This window comes from Phalangium opilio, unplaced genomic scaffold, assembly GCF_054372755.1.
Source record: "Phalangium opilio isolate 3A_F unplaced genomic scaffold, DU_Popi_V2 ptg000230l_1, whole genome shotgun sequence".
Lineage (NCBI taxonomy): Eukaryota > Metazoa > Arthropoda > Arachnida > Opiliones > Phalangiidae > Phalangium > Phalangium opilio.
Window position 1 is genome coordinate 2,463,730 of NW_028324221.1, and position 24,646 is coordinate 2,488,375.

General features: G+C 37.3%; 1 long non-coding RNA gene across 8 annotated transcripts in view; it reads left to right on the forward strand.

Annotated features, from left to right (window-relative positions):
- Positions 1-22,992, forward strand: part of LOC149614006 (uncharacterized) — a 28,737-nt gene extending 5,745 nt beyond the window's left edge. For 6 of the 8 annotated variants that reach the window (XR_016376229.1, XR_016376232.1, XR_016376230.1 and 3 more), the window contains 2 exons: positions 11,999-12,609; positions 21,783-22,992. This is a non-coding gene — a long non-coding RNA (uncharacterized LOC149614006). The remainder of the gene's footprint in view (positions 1-11,998; positions 12,610-21,782) is intronic. The other 2 variants (XR_016376231.1, XR_016376236.1) reach the window with 2 other exon arrangements.
- Positions 22,993-24,646: the final 1,654 nt, after the last annotated feature.

The window sequence follows — 24,646 nt, forward strand, 5'->3', positions numbered from 1 at the left end:
AGTTCTCAAGCCCGGAATACCCACAAAACCTGAATTCAAAGAACTAACACGGGAAACAATGATTTCTAGTAGCTGTATGCATTCTTAGTTAAATTTACTTACTTTGTGATATACTGGGGAAAAAATAGGTGAAATGAGAAACGCGTTAACTAACAGTAAAGTTAAAAGCAAAGTTTTGAATCCCATTTTCCAAGTAGTTAACTGAAGTTGAGTTGAGAAGTTGAATATCGAAGTGTTTAAGCTGGATATGCTTGCTGTGTTATGGTATACAGTGAAAAACTTTGCAAAAACTTGGCTTGAGTTTTGTTTTTCCGTATACCTGTTCAGCTCTCTCATTGGTTGACACGAATTATAACAAAACATATGATGAACTTTGCAAGCTGGTGTCTATTTAAACGAGGCTGTTTGAACGCTAGGGCGATGTTGGAGCCATTGTTTTCTCCGAATATTTTTAACACGTCCATTATAATCGTAGAGAACCGCTACGTGTTTGTTATTTACAATTTTCTTCTCATGACTTAGACCTTACACAGAAAAAAAAGTGTTTAGGTTTGCAACATCTGAACATGTTATAAAGTTAAACATTGGTGTGAGGTAAAGTTTATTTCTTCAATGTTGATGTCTAATTACATCTCTGTTTCTCTAAGGATCGTTAAAACGTGTTCCAAATAGAAACACTTCTTATTTTATCACGTTTAAAAGATAAACACAGAATAATCTTAACACTAAGCTAAACATCAACGCTTGCCAGGTGTTTTTTAATGTAACGTGTTTTTAATACGTTGGTATATGGTTTAAATTTTTTAAATCTTTTTTTATGAAGAATTATAATATTTTAGAAAAACAATGAAAAAGTGGAGGTATATTTTACCACAAGGTGAATAATCTAATTAGATTAAAATAATGTAAGCCACAATGACTTTCATTTTATATTGAGAAAAGGACTTCCTTTTATATAGCGGTTGTACACTTCAAGTACAGTAAAACGGCTGGCTTAAAGTATTTTCATAATGAATATAACATAAAAAATAAATCAATATTAGCAATTGATTTTATTATGTCATATATTGCTGATTTATTACTATTTTGTTCTTATAATCCTTAGTTCTAAAATAATAATTTAGAAAATGTTTGGATCTAGTGTTCATTTTACGTAGACCGTAAATTGTTTTAAGTTAATTTAATTTAAAATTCCATCGGGAAAAACCCGAAGTGCGGGTTTTTCGGTGCAATGGGGGATTATCCCGTTGGACAGCATCGTAAATCCGCCAAAGTGCGGGTTGTTCGATTGAATGGGATTCGGCGCAATGCTACTGAAGCGTTTAAATAAAGCTAAGTTGAAGTTCAACGGAAATTTTGTTTTCCAACGAGAAGCGGCACGTGTTTTTCTGAAAACAATGTATCTTATTTCGCGGGAATTAGTTCAACCTATGTATTTAAACCGACACCATTCAAAATATTTCAAGATAAACCTGCAAATATCTTTAAAACTAAGCTTTTAAACCCTTAAAACATGATAGGAAGCTAACCTTATAAACCTTTAGTCATGTTTCAAACCTAAACATATAATCCTGAAAACATGTTATACAACTAGGCATATAATCGTGTAAACACGTCTTGTTACTAAGCATTACAATATAATAACATGACATATACCACCTTAAACATGTTTAAATACTAGATATGACAAGCGATCAACACATTTTGAACCTAAACATAAGGTGTTGCAAACCTAAATACCATTCTTACTTAAACATGAGTGTTTTTAAACATGATAAAATATCTGTTGCATTTTCGTGTTTAGGCAAGTGTTTAGTTTCTAAACACTTTTTTTTCTGTGTATACGTTCGCGCAGTAACACGCTATGAACTTGGGGCCACCGTTATCCTAGCAATTTTTACGGTTTTCCCCATATTATATGTAAATTTAATGAAAACGTCATACCATGTGTTTTTAAAATTAAAGATTGCTATCGTGATAACACGTGGAAACAAGTTGGGAAAACCAAAATATTACCTCTCCGAGTCAAGACGACTACTTACAAACTTATTTACCCAGATATGGAAATGTTTCTTAAGTTAAAATTTATGAAATATTAAAGCAGTATACAAAGCATAGCAAATATACTATAAATCAGACGACATTTTACATCCAATAATGATATACTTGTACACATTAAAATCATTCGATGGGGGAAAAACGGGAAATGAAGAGATAAAACTTTGGAGGGATATTACCTTTACGTGTTTGTAAAGGCCCAATTTTCTACTCCTCAACTGTATGCCCTCTATGTTCAAAGCCATATTCACAACAGGGTTGCCATGTAAACACTATCCTCTCGTTTCATCTCAACGATTTTCTTAGTTTGTCAACATGACTGTTAACGTTACATAACACCAAAGCTTATTTGTGGCTACACACACTGAAAGTAAATGCGTACCATAAAAAGCATGAAAACACGAAGCTATTATCCGATTACGATCAGACCTTTCACTGGTCTGGGCTGCGTTCAGCAGAGCTCACCAAAAAAGACAGCGGAATATGGAAATTTTACCGGTGAGCTCTGTCGTCATAGCTTTTCTCCGGTCATCGGCGTTTTATAAATGACGCTAGCGCAATAAAGCGTGCAAGGTACCAAGGCTTAACAAAAATTGTATGATAACATATTTATAGAGATAGATAACAACTTTTATAATTAAAATTAGAAACTAACATATCTCTTAAAATTCTCGCGTGATCAACTGGTTTCACGCCAATTAAATAGCTGTAGTCCCATAGAGCTATTTGTATTAATTCCTCCATGGTTATTTCGCCAAGCTGAGAAATACGCGTTTTACGTCACGTTATCCAAAGAGCCGACTATTTTCTTTGAAGACCGCGCTAGCTAAGCGCTAAGCACCGTGACGTCAAAATTCAAAAACAAAATCCCGTTATGTAGGACACTGCTAACAGCGCTGGGCTCTGCTGAACGCGGCCCAGATTTCCACCATGATTATAATATCTAAGCCTAAAGTGTATTTAACTTTCGGCTCACTCTGAACCGTTAGTGTCTCTGCATTACAGAAACGAAATCCAAACCCAAGCGTTTACTTTTTGGTTCACTAGGCCTATTGACAAATAAAAGTTTATTTGACCAACGTAGTAGCATAGATAATAAACACAACGATCGGAAGGTATGCCTTCCGTAGTGTATCTCTCTTTGCCGCGCTTGTGCGGGGGGGCCGCACGCCAAACTTCTGCAGTTGACTTCCGCTTCTGCGCAGACGAGGTATGCCTGCTCGTTTTTCGCTCCGCCCCGTGGCACCCGTGTGGCCCTTAATCTAAACCGAGGCTTAGGAAGTTTTTCAATATTTATTGAAAATACAAAATTATAAATTAACCTGACCTTTAAGGGCTATCCTTCTTTTGTTTCTAGTAAGTAGTTTATAGTCAGTTAAAGCCATAGTGCCAAGATATGCTCATATGATACTATAAGATGATAACCGATAGGCCTAAAAACTTTAAAGAATGCACGTGGGGAAATTTGTTTTTCCACACGTGCATTATTTATCCATGATTCTACGCTGTACGCATGCGCTGGTTTCCGGAAGTAGAACCTACCCAGTTTGTACAAAGCGCGGCAAGCTCTGCCCCGACCTTCTGATCCTGGTGTTTATTATCTATGGTAGTAGCGTTGTGCTTGTATTCACTTTAGAAAGGATTATGCTATAAACAGATGTAGTATAGCTTAAGTAATATATAAACATCCATTTTAAATAATAATATTAAAAAAAAATCTTTGGAATATCAAAATGAAATAGAGCTTTAAAGCTACAAAAGTACTAAATGCATCATAATTACGAAAAATATTTCCACATATTCACTTTATATTAAGGATAAAGGGAATATTATGGTTCTGTAGGATTCCTTTACACATCAAAACAAAACGAACTTCTAACGCAGCGCACTACTGTAACAACGGACGGACACACACAGACAAAAACATAGACTGCTTTTTAACTCTTTCCGTATTAATTTTGAATTGAGAAACAAGATTATCTTAAATATTAAAATAAATATAATTAATATTTAATATTTTCTTCGTTAGTTATTCGCCTTATTGAACGTTACATCGTTTTAAAAAAGAACAATTAAACATTCTTGAGAGACTTGACTAATATTGGCGTTTGAAATGAAGCATACGCCGGTTGCTTCGCTTTACTCAAATAGGTAGTATATAAGGGTGTCGAACTACAGTTAAAAGCAAGAACAACCGCAATTGCGAAAACCTATCGTGGACAACCCACCCTAGGGAGGCTAGACGTTTCTCGTAACCCTAGCTGATCGCCGCGAAAGTCTTAAACCAAACGATGACGATGGAGTAGAAGCCAGGTGTGCAGACTGGTGTCCATGTGGGATGGACAAAAACAAAGACCAGAAGATGGTGGTGTAGAAGCCAGGTGTACAGACTGGTGTCCATGTGGGATGGACAAAAACAAAGACCAGAAGATGATGGTGTAGAAGCCAGGTGTACAGACTGGTGTCCATGTGGGATGGACAAAAACAAAGACCAGAAGATGGTGGTGTAGAAGCCAGGTGTACAGACTGGTATCCATGTGGGATGGACAAAAACAAAGACCATAAGATGGTGGTGTTAGAAGCCAGTGTGTACAGACTGGTGTCCATGTGGGATGGACAATGACCAGGAGATGGTGGTGTTAGAAGCCAGTAAGTACAGACTGGTGTCCGTGTGGGATGGACAAAGACCAGAAGATGGTGGTGTGAGAACTCAAGTAGAGTAGCCATTTCCGTGACTGTGAAAGCAGTTCGGAAATGGCGAACACGTTTGCTCCGATTTGGAAACTGCGAACGCGGTCACGTGGGTGTAACAACAGACACACACACAGACACACAGACACACAGACACACACGATCGTTACAGAACCTCTCCGTGACATACGTCACTCGGAGAGGTAAAAAGTATATATGTATTGATTGTACTTAAATTATGGTGTTAGCCTTCATAACGGAATGTTTGTTCTTGAAACAAAATAATCTTTTTCGTAAATTTTTATTCATTCAAATTAAAATACACTTTTAGACAGGGTATTTAAATTGAAATATATCCGATTCATCGACAACGGCACTGGCAAACGGTATTTCTTGAAGTACAAGGTTTATTGGTAGAATACTCAAGACAAGCGTTTTTACCACCCTTTTTGCACTCCTTTTTCGCGCAATTTTCAAGCTTGTTTATATTGCAGTACGGAGCTTCATCAGCTAATTTAAAAAAATTAAGAGCTCGGATTAATTATCAGTATCCTCTAAAGACTTCTGTTATGTAAGCTCATGATTCTTCCCAGGCGAGGGAGCCCTTTTTGAATATTTGCTATCCCGCTCATCAAACTTCAGATGGGTTACAATTACACCGTACTAGGGTGAATTCTATAACTGTTTGGTGGTATTCAGGGGCGGACTGGCAAGCTGCACAGCCATCTGCCACCGTTTTAAAAAGGGCCCCCCCAAGCCGATCCCTAAAATGAGAGGGGAGTATGTCGTTATAATGCACAGGGCCGTCGAGAGAGGGAGGCAGTTCGGTCCTTTTTCCCGGGCCCGTACCTCTCGGGGGCCCGGCCGGGCCTCGACCTTGGTTAATTCTAGTGTATAATGGTTGTAAAAATATAAATATAAAACTTAAAAATAAATTTATCTTCAACTAGAGCTTAAACAGTAAAATTCAAAAAGTGATGAAGAGTAGTAGTTTTTAAACTTTAGCCTTCTCTTAATGTGCTCTCAGTCCCTTGTTTTCCCCTTTTCTCACTAAGCATGAAAGTAAAATATAAACGGAGGTTTAAGTTTTGTTTCTCTCGCGATAGGCCACGGAAAAGCTTCAACATCTTCTGGGCCGTCGAGAGAGAGGGAAGCAATTCGGTCCATTTTCCCGGGGCCCGCACCTCTCGGTGGGGGGGTGTAACTCGTATCAGCAATTCTCGGAAGAGCAGTTCTCGAAATAGCAACCGCGATTCCAAAAAGCAGCGGCGTCAATCAAAACTGCTCTTCAAGAAATAGCAGCTGCCGTTTTAGAAATAGCGGCTGCTATTTTGGTAAATAGCAGTGTTTGTCTTGAGTTTTGAGCATTTCTTAACAATACAGCAAGAAGTTATATCTAGTATCTCAGAGAGAAGGTATAAATTCGCCAGATTTCCAGCTTTATCTCCAGTCCAAACGTAGGTCCGGAGTCAATCCCCGTCTCTAAATTACAACCAGCATCTCATTGGTTCTTGAAAACTCACGTCAGCGCGACGACGCGAGTGACGAAAATTACAGTCATATTTTCCGACTGAGGAGAGGCGAAGAGATACTGATATAACTTCTTGAATACAGTTATGCTCGTTGGTTTTTTATGTTAGTTTATTCAGTGATCATTTAATCAGTAATGTGACCTATTTTTTTTTAAAAAAGGCATATTATTATTTGGGAAGTCAAAGAAGATAAACACAATATTTTGGAAAAGGCGTAACATTGGTAATGTGACATTTTTTTTGGAAAAGGCATATTATTATTTTGGGAAGTCAATGAAGAAAAACAAAAATATTTTGGAAAAGGCGTAACATTGGTAAAGTGACCTAATTGTTTGGAAAAGGCATATTATTCATTGGAAAGTCAATGATGATAAACAACAATATTTTGGGAAAGGCGTAACATTGTTACACTATTTCCAAAATATAACTAACCTAACTCAAACCAAACGAAAAAAAACCCTTAAAATCCCAACCTACACCATAATAAATAACTATAGTTTTTCGCATCCCCGTTTTTCTGCTCTTTTGAGAACTGCTGTAACGGTACGCCGCGTTTACGAGAACAACTGTATCGGTAACTGCTGTAACGGGTAAACTGTCATTTCGGGAAAACTGCTATTTAGGGAACCGCTGTTTTGAGGACCGCTATTACGGGAACCGCTCATGGTTAATTCTAGTGGGTAATGGTTGTGAAAATATGAATATAAACAAAAACGGATTTATGGGATAAGAACGTCGGAGTTAGCGAATTCACTCCCCATCCTCGCATACTTTATTGAGAAACTACGTCTGCTTATATTTTGACTCCACCCACAAATTCTGTATATAGCTACTTCTAGAGATCGAATTTGTGGGTGGAGTCAAAATATAAGCAGACGAAGTTTCTCAATAAAGTATGCGAGGATGGTACTAGAGGCTAAAGCTACGATCCGACGTTCTTATCCCATAAATCCGTTTTTGATATAAATATAAATATAAAACTTAAAAATATATTTATCTTCAACTAGAGCTTAAACAGAAAAAATAAAAAGTAGTAGTAGTCAGTGGCGTCGCTAGGCCTTTTTTGGGGGGGCTATAGCCCCCCAAATTCCAAACTTAGCCCCCCCAAAATAATCCGTAAACCCTACCAAAAAATTGCTGTTAGCAAACTAAAATTCTGTAGCAATATGTAAAAAACTTTCAATATCAAACAGTAAAATTTTGAAGAAAAAAACAGATGGAGACAAGTAAAATGTTTCACGTTCTTGCGACGGGAGTCCCAAACGTGTGGGCTAAAAGCTAACCAAAACTAAAAATAAACCTAAGACGAGTGAAAATCCTTTTTAATCGGTTCCGTAGTCTTTATCAATGAAAGGTTGTATATCTTTAAAATACGAATAATTTCACGTTGACACAAATTTACGGATAGTTTTAAAGGTCTACACATTTTCCAATGAACCCATTTTGCAATTTTTAGCCACATCGTAGTATACGATAGGTTCTTAGTTTGACCCGAGCCGTAGTAGCTGTAGTAGTAGTGGCCGGGGTTGTCGCTTTCGTTATCGTCAGATTTTAGCTTAAATGGAACTCGATAGTACCTCATTCCACCAATAGCGGTAGCTGAGCTCAGTTACAGATTTTATTTTAATTAAACATTTTTCACACCGGACCCGAGAATTGAACCCGGCTGGCTGGCACAGCAGTAAGACACGCTTCCACTGTGGGGTCGGACACCTCTGATTTTTTTAGGGTCTTTGAATTATTTTCTTTTTATTTATGTGCTAATTAAATATATAACGATGTTGCTACTATTAAGTCCCAGCCCTTGGGCCATCTTGTTTATATTAAGTTCTTATAATAACTTCAAAATAGTTTGCCCAGATTTAGCCCCCCCAAATTTCAAACCCTAGCGACGCTACTGGTAGTAGTTTTATAACTTGAGCCTTCTCTTAATGTGCTCTTAGTCCCTTATTTTCCCCTTTTCTCACTAAGCATGAAAGTAAAATATAAACCGATTTTAAGTTTTGTTTCTCGCGGGATAGGCCAAGGTATAAAAGTAGAGTCGAAAACAATAAGACTACAAAACTATCTCTTTCCGCTTTATAAATTATTAAATGAACATTATCTTATGAGATGCCATTTACCAATGTTCGATTTATGGATACGTAACTATTTTGAGTTAGTGAAAGACCAATTTTGAAATATGCAAACCCCGAAAAGGAGGGCCCCCATTGACTGGGCCCCACTGCCAGTGGCAGTTGGGGCCCTATGGCCAGTCCGCCCCTGGTGGTATTAAATCCCAAGCCTGCAATCAACCGGGCACAAACCTTGATTGTCTTGACGTGGGACAAAAATTAATCAAGAAGCGCATGCATGCGCCTTGGCAAATAGTTAAACGCCGCTAATAGATATAGTAATGATGAGGAAACTAGGCTCTTTCAGACGATCCAACTTTTTGACTCAGCTCGATGGCTCAAAAAGTGGAATCAACTTGCCCAACTTTTGAAGGGGAAAGTTCACTCAGCTCGATGGGTCAAAAAGTTGAATCAACTTGCCCAGCTTTTGAAGGGGAAAGTGAAGTAAATCCTTCCTTTTACACGACTAAACGTTTACCACAAAATGGAACTTTTTAAGCGCCACCTGGGCCCACCTACCTTGGCACTTAAGAAATAACCCACGAAAAAGGCTTTTTTTGTAATGCATTTTGATTGGCTGAAGAAATGAAATTAAAAAGTTGAGTCAGCAAAAATTGGATCACTGATCCAATTTTTCCTAGCCAAATTTTTTGGTGACTCAACTCATCCAGCGTCTATTCACACGATCCAACTAGTTGATTCAACTCGAGTTGACCCATCAAGCTGAGTCAAAAAGTTGGATCGTCTGAAAGAGCCTTAAGTAGCGTATGTACATGATTCGGTTAAGTAACCTTGCTATAATAAATGTTATGGGATGTTGGGAGGAATCATGGTACAATTACGAATTACCCCGCTTTGTGGAACGTACACTTCTCCCGAAGAGAAGTATAGTTAAGCGCTAATAGATATATTAATGATGAGGGAACTATTTATCTCGTATCTGCATGATTCGGTTTAGTACTAAAATGTTAAAGGATGTTGGGGAAGAATAATGTTACAATTACCCATCACGCTTTGTGGTGGTACACTTCTCTCCAAGGGAAGTGTTTTAAACTTCTACAGAAACTAAACTATAATAAATAGGAGCAAGTTATATTTTAAGTTATATGACTTACGATCGTAATAGTTCCCATCCGCAAAAATGGGTGCAATGAACAGCGCGTTAAGCAACAGCAAAGTGATGATCAAAGTTTTGACTCCCATTTTTTCCAAGTCGTCTTGAAGTAACTGAAGTTGAGTTTAGAAGTTGAATATCGAAACGTTTATGCTCGGTATGGGTGCCATCTCGGCCGTTTTATAGTAACAAAGCAGTGTATGGAACAAGTTGTAATAAATTTGGACAGATTTATTTCAATGGACACTGACAACTTGAATTTTCGTTGCTTGACAATCATATGTCTTCCTCTTGAGTGCGATTTAATTTAAAATTCAATTAAAATTTTGGCAGAAGGAGTAAAAGAGTTGGCATATATTTCGTTTAAATGTCACGATAAGTTGATAAGATATGTTCCATAAGTTACTGAGATCTTGTCATGAAGTGAGTGAGGTAGGTCATATATTCGGTTGGTAAAGTGAGGCCTGGCGAGGCGCTGCTGTCAAAGGCTTAGTATGCAGACTAAATAGGAAGATGAAAGCCCTGTAAAATTAACCACCTAGTGTAGGACTTCAATTCTCGCTTCCGTCGTTCTCCTTCTCGAACTAGCTCGAGCTGTAAGTAGCATTACGTATAGTCATACTTATGGAACATAACTTATAAACTTATGATGCTACGAAGTTTTTAAATTTTTTTCATAAAAATGCAAATGCTTTGTTTGACATAATTCAGTTGTCAGGTCCGCACTTTGATTTTGTGGCAGTACGACCACGTTGGCTTTTACCTTTAAATCTGAACAACAAATCATTTTTGACATTAGAAATTCGAAAGTTTAACAAACAAGATGGCCCCGGCCATATAACGTTTTGCCTGGGCTAGCTAAATTTATTGTAAGGTGACCCCGGCCTATATACGTGGTTTACCAGGCAAATTCCAGGGGTGCTGCCATTGCGTCTTAGTAGTTTTTGCAACCGCCATCTAGCGTCGAAGTAAAGCGTAAATTAGGTATTTTTGTCTCTTTAAACGTCGGTGTTTAAAGCCATCTAGCGTTCAAAAGCAGGAAGTTCAAAACCATCGTCTAAAATCCTTTGGCTCGGTGAATCCGATGATTTGAACATATTTTTTAATTCTCATTGCTAATTAGTAAGTTTTGAAAAAAAAAATGGCAAGTTGGGGTAGAACATGTTCCGTTCTTGGCTGTAAAAGTAGTGATCCGTGATAGGGATTTAAGGGAGTGGAGATCGCGGGTTTGCAAACTTCATTCGGGACCTGACAAAGGCTTAACTCTGTGTCATAAAGATTGTTGTTGTCCGCGGCCATTTTTAAAATACGAAATAAAATCAAACTACAGAATTCGCTCACTAGATGGCGCTTACCAAAAACTACTCACATTTTAAAAATGGGAGGTAACCTCGTACATCGCGTATACTTTAGGGTTATTTTTTCATTTTAAATATCAAATATCATTCCAATTATGAATAAAAATAATCTAGCTTGATTTTGGGTTATTGATTAATGAAAAAAGTAAAAATAACCAACTTCTGTCCTATGAACTGGAACAATTTTGTTGATATTTTTGTTGCAAACCTAATATTTGTGGGATAATAGATGCGTTTCGGTCATAGACATTATAACACTATTAAAGCCTAGACAAACTATTGGGGAAAGCGGTCCTTGAACGTTTTGTGAGGGATTTTTGCTTCTCCTCCTTCGCATGTGTGATAGGGTGGCGCCTCCCTATCGACGAGCGAAGGAATTATTAAATAAAAAACGAAAGCGCCGGAAATCCATGTTGCAATTTCTGGATTTTTGAAAACGTATTTTTAGTTTACCTTCGCCGCTTGTAGGAGCGCCACCAGTCTTTCACCCCATCATACATGCGAAGGGGTGAATGCCTTAAAACCGTTAGAAAACTGACTCTCAACTTTTCCTCTTGTATCTCGGTACTAAAATTATTCATTGATTGCACGCTTATAGCAATATGCAACAACCGCTTAAAATTTGCCTCGAGTCATGTTGTCTTGAAATTTGACACAATAGAAATGAAGTAATTTGCATAAGCCCTACCGAACAACGCTAGACGTGACACGGAAACGGATGGTGCAGATAAATAACAGAGAAAATCGTACTGGAATAGAAGGCAGGCCCGATAGATATTACCGCCAAAAGCAGCCTCATTCCTTTTTTCTTTATGACGTACTTAGTGCCAATTAATCAGAGAAGCCAGAACCGAAAAAACTTACAAAAATCTCATAATATTTGTGCCAAATAGAAGGGGGAAGGCAAACTATTACGGCTGGGCAACTCTTTGATTTGATTAAAGTTGATTGATTTAAAGTTTGATTTAAATTACATTGCTAAACATTATTTGGCGCGCGCTACGCAGCCTGCAGAAAATTCTCTCTCCTCTCCCATTTACAAAATCCAGTTGCAGCTGGTTGGCGCGCGTCGGGAAGGGGAGGGTGGGTGTTTGGGGGATCCACATCCTTCTACCTCTCTCTACTTTACAGTCTAACTTAAATCGGGTTTCATACTAAGCGAGCGTGGGTCAGTTGGTAGAGTCACGGGGTCAGGCGCCTTCACTGGTGTCTAGTATGGATCGGGACGTCGCAGGTTCGCCTCCCGGCACCGACAGAAAAACTATTTCAATTGAAATAAAATACGTTACGCCACCTAGGAGTTGTAACGTGAACTATGGGTGAATTTGGAGTCGAAAATTCGCGGAAAATTTGAAATTCAAAAAGTTTATTTATGACGAAACTCATCAGGTCACACCAAAATCCAGCCAGCCGACCTGCCGTCCAACCAACAGAGGTCGGAACAAAAAGTTTTCAAGCTCTAAAGAGCGGCAAAACTTAAAAACAAACCAGATGCAAAATCTCATTATATTATATTTTGAAGTTGAAGTCTGTCTTAAAAATTTAAAATATAAAGTGAGAACGCGTTTTCATTTTATTTTAAGTATACCTTTACAAGTATCCCTTTAAAATCTCTTTCCTAAAATATGTCAAACTGTAACAAATGGACACAAAAAAAAGCTTATTTCAAGAAAACGTCCAAGAAAAGGGGTAATTGGTGCAGCATCTCTTTAGAGATTGTTATCGCACGTGAGGAAACTTGGGTAAGTCATTGTGTTGAGATTTATTTATTTTTATGTATCGCGACGACTTGTTTAGTTTGAAGGTATCGCGACGACTTGTTTTTTATTATTGAACAGATTAAAAATTTGAACTGATAAACGACCACCCAGTATGGAGCCATTCCCCCTTTTTAGCCACATCGTAGTATACGTTATATACGTTTAGGCTCTTAGTTTGACCCGAGCCGTCGTAGTAGTAGTAGTGGCCGGGGTTGTCGCTTCGTTATCGTTAGATTTTAGCTTGAAAGGAATTTGATAGTACCTCAACCCACCCATAGGGGTAACTGAGCTTGGTTAGAGATTTTATTTTAATTAAAAATTTTTTTGGTCGCAGCCGGGATTCCAACCCGGGTTGCTCACGCAGCAGTAAGACACTTTACCACTATACCACGAGGGTTTGACAATAAGAGCGAGTTTTCTTCTTTTAATTTATCACTCTAGGGTCGGGAATGAGGGAGGGCCCTATTTATTTCTGGGGTCCGATACTTATGTATTTTTGGGGCTGGATACTTCTGACTTTGTGTCTTTTGGTCTTTATATTTATTTTCTTTTTATTTATGTTCTAATTAAATAGATAACGATGTGGCTACTATTATTAGAAACTTCGGGTTTTTATCAGTGGTGTGCAAGTCTCCTTTTTTCCGTTTCGAGCCGAGTCCGAGTATCAAAAAAATTTCTTATCGAGTATCGAGCCGAGTATCGAAAAGCGTATCGAGTATCGAGTATTTAGATTATGTCAAATTCTAGTTTCGAGTATTTATCGAGTCCCAAATATTTACTTGTCGAGTATTAATCGAGTAAATTTCTAGATAATAACACTTATGTTCAAACTTCAATTATGTAATTATCTAACAAGTTTAAAATATTTTAAATTTGTTAGTGAACAATTATTAACAGGTTATTTTAAAAATAAATGCTCACTTTTCAATAGAAAATTCACTTTATTTATTCATTATCAAGGTTTAACAATTGCTACTAAAATTATATTCGAAAGATAAACTTAACATGGATAAATTAACCATATCACAAACGCTTTTGAGATAGTTTTAAATTTCAAAATTTTACTTAAATATTTGAAATATAGGAACACAAAAAAAAAAGAAATGTAGGTACACAAAAAAAATGTAGGATCACAAAAAGAAACAGAAAAATCCCTAGTGGATATTTCTTTGACTAAACCCAGAAGAAAATTTTCTTCTGCTAAACCTTAAATTTTAAATTGTTCAGTTTTTTTTTCATAGTTATTTAGGCACATTTTTCAAAATATTTCTCTTCAGATTATCATGTAGAACAGCCAGCTGCTCTACATGTTCTGGTAGTAAATTTTCACGTCTTGTATCACCGTGTTTCCTCCTGTTGAAAAAAGCCTTTCACTAGGGCAAGATGAAGCTGGTATGGACAGAAATATCTTAACGAGTACTCGCACACCACTGGTTTTTATCCTTTAGGATATCTCTATAGTGTCGGGGGTGGGGTCGGATACTTCTGCATTTGTATCTTTGGGGTTTCTGAATTTGTATCTTTGGGGTTTCTGAATTTGTATCTTTGGGGTTTCTGAATTTGTATCTTTGGGGTTTCTGAATTTGTATCTTTGGGGTTTCTGAATTTGTATCTTTCGGGTTTCTGAATTTGTATCTTTCGGGTTTCTGAATTTGTATCTTTCGGGTCGGATACTTCTGAATTGGTATCTTTCGGGTCGGATACTTTTGAATTTGTATCTTTCGGGTCGGATACTTCTGAATTTTTATCTTTAGGGTCGGATACTTCTGAATTTGTATCTTTGGGGTCGGATACTTCTGAATTTGTATCTTTGGGGTCGGATACTTCTGAACTTGTATCTTTGGGGTCGGATACTTCTGAATTTGTATCTTTGGGATCGGATACTTATGAATTTGTATCTTTCGGCTCGGATACACAGCATAAGTAAATTTATACGGTTATAATTTTATCACTGTTTAGAGTAGGCCATCGAAAGGATATTAACTCTGATTTTATCCACGGTAAATCATTTAAGCATTGTAAAAGATAGCGCTGTTCACTCATTTGGGTAAGGTATAGAGGGGTTATCCACTCATAAGGGCAAGGTTTGAGGGGTTATCCACTCATTAGGGTAGGGTATAGAGGGTCTATTCACTCGTACGATGTGGCTACTATTACGAGCCCTTGGGCCGTCTTGTTTTAGATCACTATCTAACCCTAAGAGTTCGCGCTTGTTAACCTTTTTCGTATACTTTGACCTAAAAATAGGAGTGCCTCCCCCTTTCTGAAATAAGAGAGTAATTTTACTTTGACCCTCTAAAAAGATCACTCTCGTACTAGCCACCGATCTGTAAACATGTATTACACCAGTTTTAGCTCAATAAATTTAACTCATTTTCAAGTTTTTACCTCTCCGAGTGACATATGTCACGGAGAGGTTCTGTAACGATCGTGTGTGTCTGTTTGTTTGTTTGTTTGTGTGTGTGTTTGTGTGTCTGTTGTTACACCCACGTGACCGCGTTCGCAATTTCCAAATCGGAGCAAACGTGTTCGCCATTTCCGAACTGCATTCACAGTCACGGAAATAGCTCCTCTACTTGAGTTCTCACACCACCATCTTCTGGTCTTTGTCCATTCCACACGGACACCAAACTGTACATACTGGCTACTAATCACCACCATCTTCTGGTCTTCGTCCATTCCACTTGGACACCGGTCTGTACATACGGACTTCTAATCACCACCATCTTCTGGTCTTCGTCCATTCCACTTGGACACCAGTCTGTACATACTGGCTTCTAATCACCACCATCTTCTCGTCTTTGTCCATCCCACTTGGACACCAGTCTGTACACCTGGCTTCTACACCACCATCTTCTGGTCTTGGTTTTTGTCCATCCCACATGGACGCCAGTCTGCACACCTGGCTTCTACTCTATCGTCATCGTTGGGTTTAAGACATTCGCGGCGATCAGCTAGGGTTACGAGAAACGTCTAGCCTCCCTAGGGTGGGTTGTCCACCAAAGGTTTTCGCAATTGCGGTCGTTCTTGCTTTTAACTGTAGTTCGACACCCTTATATACTACCTATTTGAGTAAAGCAAAGCAACCGGCGTATGCTTCATTTCAAACGCCAATATTAGTCAAGTCTCTCAAGAATGTTTAATTGTTCTTTTTTAAAACGATGTAACGTTCAATAAGGCGAATAACTAACGAAGAAAATATTAAATATTACTTATATTTATTTTAATATTTAAGATAATCTTGTTTCTCAATTCAAAATTAATACGGAAAGATTTAAAAAGCAGTCTATGTTTTTGTCTGTGTGTGTCCGTCCGTTGTTACAGTAGTGCGCTGCGTTAGAAGTTCGTTTTGTTTTGATGTGTAAAGAAATCCTACAGAACCATAATATTCCCTTTATCCTTAATATAAAGTGAATATGTGGAAATATTTTTCGTAATTATGATGCATGTAGTACTTTTGTAGCTTTAAAGCTCTATTTCATTTTGATATTCCAAAGATTTTTTTTAATATTATTATTTAAAATGGATGTTTATATATTACTTAAGCTATACTACATCTGTTTATAGCATAATCCTTTCTGAAGTGAATACAAGAACAACGCTTCTATGTTGATCAAATGAACTTTTATTTGTCAATAGGCCTAATGAACCAAAACGTAAACGCTTGGGTTTGGTTTTCGTTTCTGTAATGCAGAGAGAGAGTTTAAGCATCCCCTAAACGCGTACGTGTAGCTACCTTCCACAGTGCATTAGACCAGTGCATTATCAAAGGTGGCTACACGTACGCGCATAGGGGATGCTTAAACGGTTCAGAGTGAGCCGAAAGTTAAATACACTTTTAAATAATTAGGCTTAGATTTTATAATCATGGTGGAAATCTGGGCCGCGTTCAGCAGAGCCCAGCGCTGTTAGCAGTGTCCTACATAACGGGATTTTGTTTTTGAATTTTGACGTCACGGTGGTTAGCGCTGAGCTAGCGCTGTCTTCAAAGAAAATAGTCGGCTTTTTGTATAACGTGACGTAAAACGCGTAGTTCTCAGCTTGGCGAAAAAACCATGGAGGAATTAATACAAATAGCTCTATGGGACTATAGCATGAGTGAATCATATACTAGCTCCCTATAAGTTACTCAGCCACACTGGCCTAAGGTATCCAGCATTTTCTTCCCGCCAAAAATGTGTTACCTATATGCGACCCCCAGTGAGAGAAAATAACACTAGTCTCGGCGCTTACGTATATCCGGTAAAAAACCGGAAAAGGGGATCAACCAATGAAACTTTGAACTGAAAGGTAGTTAGTATAAGCAGACGACGTTTTAGAAATGTTGTGATTGTTTGTGACTCAGAGTCGTATTTTATCATTGAAATTATTTTAATGGGTTAACCGGTTAAGGTTGGCGCAATAGGAAGTTTTATTTTTTCGCATTAAAATGGCAGAATTTTGGATATTTGTTGACAAAGCCTAAATGAAAGAAACTCATTTAAATTCAGAGCGTTGCCTACGGAATAAGAATTTTTATTCCGTAGTCAACGTTCAGAGGCAGGAACTATTTATGGTGAGAGAACCAAACTTTATCAAAAAATAAGAAAAACAACATTTTAATAGTTATCTCGAAAACCTTAATAAACTTTTTAACAATGCGTCTAAAGAACTAATAGAAAAACTTATAGAAAGGCCCAACCCATTTTTAACGAAGCCTGTTGTGAGACCCAAATTATTTTTAAATAAGTAAAAGAATGAATGTGACACAAAGAAACCAAAACCTACAAAACCGTTAATACCATTTGGAACAATCGTCACTTTAAAGTTCTCGATACATTAATTTCAAAGCCCTAAGAGAGGGCGCCGTCTACTATCACTTTCACCCGCCTCCCCTCCTCTCGACTACTATTCGGAAGAAAATGCTGGATACATTAGGCCAGTGTGACTGAGTAACTTATAGGGAGCTAGTATATGATTCACTCATGACTATAGCTATTTAATTGGCGTGAAACCAGTTGATCACGCGAGAATTTTAAGAGATATGTTAGTTTCTAATTTTAATTATAAAAGTTGTTATCTATCTCTATAAATATGTTATCATACAATTTTTGTTAAGCCTTGGTACCTTGCACGCTTTATTGCGCTAGCGTCATTTATAAAAGGACGATGACCGGAGAAAAGCTATGACGACAGACCTCACCGGTAAACATTTCCAAATTCCGCTGTCTTTTTTGGTGAGCTCTGCTGAACGCAGCCCAGACCAGTGAAAGGTCTGATCGTAATCGGATAATAGCTTCGTGTTTTCATGCTTTTAATGGTACGCATTTACTTTCAGTGTGTGTAGCCACAAATAAGCTTTGGTGTTATGTAACGTTAACAGTCATGTTGACAAACTAAGAAAATCGTTGAGATGAAACGAGAGGATAGTGTTTACATGGCAACCCTGTTGTGAATATGGCTTTGAACATATAGGGCATACAGTTGAGGATTAGAAAATTGGGCCTTTACAAACACGTAAAGGTAATATCCCTCCAAAGTTTTATCTCTTCATTTCCCGTTTTTCCCCAATCAGATGATTTTAATGTGTACAAGTATATCATTATTGGATGTAAAATGTCTTCTGATTTACAGTATATTTGCTATGCGTTGTATACTGCTTTAATATTTCATTTTTAACTTAAGAAACATTTCCATATCTGGGTAAATAAGTTTGTAAGTAGTCGTCTTGACTCGGAGAGGTAATATTTTGGTTTTCCCAACTTGTTACCTCTCCGAGTGACGTATGTCACGGAGAGGTTCTGTAACGATCGTGTGTGTCTGTTTGTTTGTTTGTTTGTGTGTGTGTTTGTGTGTCTGTTGTTACACCCACGTGACCGCGTTCGCAATTTCCAAATCGGAGCAAACGTGTTCGCCATTTCCGAACTGCATTCACAGTCACGGAAATAGCTCCTCTACTTGAGTTCTCACACCACCATCTTCTGGTCTTTGTCCATTCCACACGGACACCAAACTGTACATACTGGCTACTAATCACCACCATCTTCTGGTCTTCGTCCATTCCACTTGGACACCGGTCTGTACATACGGACTTCTAATCACCACCATCTTCTGGTCTTCGTCCATTCCACTTGGACACCAGTCTGTACATACTGGCTTCTAATCACCACCATCTTCTCGTCTTTGTCCATCCCACTTGGACACCAGTCTGTACACCTGGCTTCTACACCACCATCTTCTGGTCTTGGTTTTTGTCCATCCCACATGGACGCCAGTCTGCACACCTGGCTTCTACTCCATCGTTATCGTTGGGTTTAAGACATTCGCGGCGATCAGCTAGGGTTACGAGAAACGTCTAGCCTCCCTAGGGTGGGTTGTCCACCAAAGGTTTTCGCAATTGCGGTCGTTCTTGCTTTTAACTGTAGTTCGACACCCTTATATACTACCTATTTGAGTAAAGCAAAGCAACCGGCGTATGCTTCATTTCAAACGCCAATATTAGTCAAGTCTCTCAAGAATGTTTAATTGTTCTTTTTTAAAACGATGTAACGTTCAATAAGGCGAATAACTAACGAAGAAAATATTAAATATTACTTATATTTATTTTAATATTTAAGATAATCTTGTTTCTCAATTCAAAATTAATACGGAAAGATTTAAAAAGCAGTCTATGTTTTTGTCTGTGTGTGTCCGTCCGTTGTTACAGTAGTGCGCTGCGTTAGAAGTTCGTTTTGTTTTGATGTGTAAAGAAATCCTACAGAACCATAATATTCCCTTTATCCTTAATATAAAGTGAATATGTGGAAATATTTTTCGTAATTATGATGCATGTAGTACTTTTGTAGCTTTAAAGCTCTATTTCATTTTGATATTCCAAAGATTTTTTTTAATATTATTATTTAAAATGGATGTTTATATATTACTTAAGCTATACTACATCTGTTTATAGCATAATCCTTTCTGAAGTGAATACAAGAACAACGCTTCTATGTTGATCAAATGAACTTTTATTTGTCAATAGGCCTAATGAACCAAAACGTAAACGCTTGGGTTTGGTTTTCGTTTCTGTAATGCAGAGAGAGAGTTTAAGCATCCCCTAAACGCGTACGTGTAGCTACCTTCCACAGTGCATTAGACCAGTGCATTATCAAAGGTGGCTACACGTACGCGCATAGGGGATGCTTAAACGGTTCAGAGTGAGCCGAAAGTTAAATACACTTTTAAATAATTAGGCTTAGATTTTATAATCATGGTGGAAATCTGGGCCGCGTTCAGCAGAGCCCAGCGCTGTTAGCAGTGTCCTACATAACGGGATTTTGTTTTTGAATTTTGACGTCACGGTGGTTAGCGCTGAGCTAGCGCTGTCTTCAAAGAAAATAGTCGGCTTTTTGTATAACGTGACGTAAAACGCGTAGTTCTCAGCTTGGCGAAAAAACCATGGAGGAATTAATACAAATAGCTCTATGGGACTATAGCATGAGTGAATCATATACTAGCTCCCTATAAGTTACTCAGCCACACTGGCCTAAGGTATCCAGCATTTTCTTCCCGCCAAAAATGTGTTACCTATATGCGACCCCCAGTGAGAGAAAATAACACTAGTCTCGGCGCTTACGTATATCCGGTAAAAAACCGGAAAAGGGGATCAACCAATGAAACTTTGAACTGAAAGGTAGTTAGTATAAGCAGACGACGTTTTAGAAATGTTGTGATTGTTTGTGACTCAGAGTCGTATTTTATCATTGAAATTATTTTAATGGGTTAACCGGTTAAGGTTGGCGCAATAGGAAGTTTTATTTTTTCGCATTAAAATGGCAGAATTTTGGATATTTGTTGACAAAGCCTAAATGAAAGAAACTCATTTAAATTCAGAGCGTTGCCTACGGAATAAGAATTTTTATTCCGTAGTCAACGTTCAGAGGCAGGAACTATTTATGGTGAGAGAACCAAACTTTATCAAAAAATAAGAAAAACAACATTTTAATAGTTATCTCGAAAACCTTAATAAACTTTTTAACAATGCGTCTAAAGAACTAATAGAAAAACTTATAGAAAGGCCCAACCCATTTTTAACGAAGCCTGTTGTGAGACCCAAATTATTTTTAAATAAGTAAAAGAATGAATGTGACACAAAGAAACCAAAACCTACAAAACCGTTAATACCATTTGGAACAATCGTCACTTTAAAGTTCTCGATACATTAATTTCAAAGCCCTAAGAGAGGGCGCCGTCTACTATCACTTTCACCCGCCTCCCCTCCTCTCGACTACTATTCGGAAGAAAATGCTGGATACATTAGGCCAGTGTGACTGAGTAACTTATAGGGAGCTAGTATATGATTCACTCATGACTATAGCTATTTAATTGGCGTGAAACCAGTTGATCACGCGAGAATTTTAAGAGATATGTTAGTTTCTAATTTTAATTATAAAAGTTGTTATCTATCTCTATAAATATGTTATCATACAATTTTTGTTAAGCCTTGGTACCTTGCACGCTTTATTGCGCTAGCGTCATTTATAAAAGGACGATGACCGGAGAAAAGCTATGACGACAGACCTCACCGGTAAACATTTCCAAATTCCGCTGTCTTTTTTGGTGAGCTCTGCTGAACGCAGCCCAGACCAGTGAAAGGTCTGATCGTAATCGGATAATAGCTTCGTGTTTTCATGCTTTTTATGGTACGCATTTACTTTCAGTGTGTGTAGCCACAAATAAGCTTTGGTGTTATGTAACGTTAACAGTCATGTTGACAAACTAAGAAAATCGTTGAGATGAAACGAGAGGATAGTGTTTACATGGCAACCCTGTTGTGAATATGGCTTTGAACATATAGGGCATACAGTTGAGGATTAGAAAATTGGGCCTTTACAAACACGTAAAGGTAATATCCCTCCAAAGTTTTATCTCTTCATTTCCCGTTTTTCCCCAATCAGATGATTTTAATGTGTACAAGTATATCATTATTGGATGTAAAATGTCTTCTGATTTACAGTATATTTGCTATGCGTTGTATACTGCTTTAATATTTCATTTTTAACTTAAGAAACATTTCCATATCTGGGTAAATAAGTTTGTAAGTAGTCGTCTTGACTCGGAGAGGTAATATTTTGGTTTTCCCAACTTGTTACAATTAAACTAACGTCTAATAATTTCCCTGACGACTCGAATTACAGCATGGTGCCAAAACCCGGGAACCCCTTTGGATAATGGTTAGATTTAATTAAAATGAGTGAAATTTCCGGATGAAAACTTTATTGTTCCTGAAACGACCCGAAACGAAGAAAGACGAAAGGACTGAAATTACAAGGAACAATTAAGGTGATTGTGAAATTACGCTAGAAGAAATTACGACATGGCAGACGAAATAGACGGCGATACTGGATTACGAATGATGAAACAAAAGAGAACGACTTTAAGACGAATGACCACAACGCTAATTAACAAGATAAAAAGAGAAGTAAATTCACCATCGACCACAGTTTCCAACATGAAGGTTCACTATGAACAGTTTAGTGCTAAAGAAAACTGTTATTCGGATTAGACGAAGAAATTATAAACTTATCCGAAGACGAAGAAACCTTGAACCAGGAAATGAAAAATGCTGAAAATTACAGAGAAGGAATAGTAAGAGTAAAATTTTTATTGACTGAATTTATAGAAAGTAGAAGACTTCCTACACTTGATTATGCATCGATCCGCAAATGGAAACGGTTCCGTTCACAGTCAAGAAAGAAGAACCCCATCCATTAGGCTATCTAAATTGGTTATTGAAAAATTTATGGGAGATCCAAGTCAGTGGAATGGATTTTGGTCCCAATTTGAAATGGCCATCCACAACACTGCAGAAGATGACGTCACTAACTTGAGAAAAAAGTTCTTTATCATATTTTCTTGAACATCAATCTTCTCAGAAACTTACTAATGATTTGAACTTTTTTGGTGCAAACTTGAAAATTTTTCAAGCCAGCAACAATTAAAACTATGTCCGTCAAGGTGCTTACAAGTTAGTGAGTAACGACACGAAATCCCTTCAAAATACTTAATTTCATGATAAAATGTTTTCGGAAAATGTAATTGTTCTTGAAAAAGCGTAGATGTGTAATTTTTTCAATTAATTTAGAGGGAATGGATCGATTAACAGTAAAATCAGTTGATTGAATTTAATATTGATTAAGGATTAAATGGATAAAAATAACTAAAACAATTGCAATATCTGAACTTCAGTCAAATGATAAACCTCACACATATCGTTTGTTTTTTCGGCCTTGGTCCAAACCAAGACGTTTTTTTAATAATTAGGAATGAACCGGTACCGATACCATATCAGTATCGGCACCGATACTCAGGGTTTAACGATAGTATCGGATCGGTTGGTTCGTTACCGATACTCGTTTAAAATGCGTTATATGACGCTACATGACATTTTTAGGTCTTTTAGTAACGTATTTATGGTGATAATATCTCATTTCTATGAATTACAATCGTGACGAGTTCTTATTTATTTAAAAAGTACCTGAATTCAGTTTATCTAACAACTAATAAGCGAAAATCTTTCTTAGTACGCGCCTGTTGGGATGAACCGATACCATATCGGTATCGGTTCATGTTTGTATCGGGTTAAGCCAGGTATCGGCCATCTCTAGTTTTAACAGCAGTGTTGTCCAGTAACACATATTTCTTTTACCAATTTTGGGTTAATGAACATTTATAACTTGAAGTATAGAACAAACAACACGTGTCCAGTAAAAAACAATTAATAAATATAATAATTATTCTTGACGATTTAAGAAAAACATCGTCTGCTACGAGAAGCATAAACACATTAACATAACTTATTTTTATAGGTAACTAGCGCCCTCTAGGATTAACACATACACAGCAGATTAGGCTCTTTAAAATTAAATATAATTAACGTGGGAAAGTTTTACAACACATTTGTAAAATATACATACAAACCGAAACCGATAGATGGCAGTTCTTAACTTTCACTGTATAAAAACGTATGCAGATTTATAATACAAGCCATTTTTAAATACTTGTCCAATTTAGAGATATAAAAATTTACTTATTTATGAATATAACGATTCAACTCTTATATTTTAACTTATCATTAAAATTGCAAAATTATTAAATTAAAAAAAAATAATAAAAAAAATTCCCAAGTTCATATGATGGGCGTCTGCTAGAGTTGTTACTTCCGCTTTCAAGGGGGATTGAAAGGATTATATGATCAAATATTTCCTTAAATAATGTTTTTATCTTCTCACTATGGTGTAAAATGATCATTTTTACGCGCGAAAGAAGAAAAGATTTAATAATCAATGTAAGTCTTTTCAAACATAGTAAAATCATGTTTGGTTTCATTACTATGCGTAGTAGTTAAATTCCATTTTTTTCATCAAATGACTAATCTTTTCAATCGTCCTTGAAATAGGAAGTAACAACTCTAGCAGACGCCCAGCGCCTTAAAATAAATCCCTACCGGCGTTTCCCTATTGCAGCGGCATCTACGTGCACTATTATTTTAGCAACAATTTCGAAACAATAATTATTAAATATTAACTCTATATAAAATTTTATGTTTCAATTGCAAATTTTATTTATGAGACAAAAAGTTTAAAATAACTTTGGCAATATGCATGCAAAATTTGACCAACACGATGGCGCTAAATAGGGTCTAGTTCTGAGGTAGCCCACCCGCCTTTCGTCCCGCGTATTCCTCCCCCTTTTTTAGCGTCCTACCAGACCCAATCGCGTCCGAAGTTACGGCGCGTATTTCTCACAGAATTCGTATCCACCCCCGATCATCCTTGGTCATGGGGCAGAGAATATTGCCAAAATACATATCGACTCCCATGTTAACTTTCATCTCCTTTGACCCCCCCCCCCCCCAAATAAAGAAAAGAAAATAATACAATTGCACTCGTACAAAGTACAATCGAATTCTTTAGAAGGGTTTCGATAGCGGGAGCACTGGAGCAGCTGGCTAAGTGGCTTCCGTGAGCGCGTGATCGAGTGGGCTGTATTTTTGGCGATT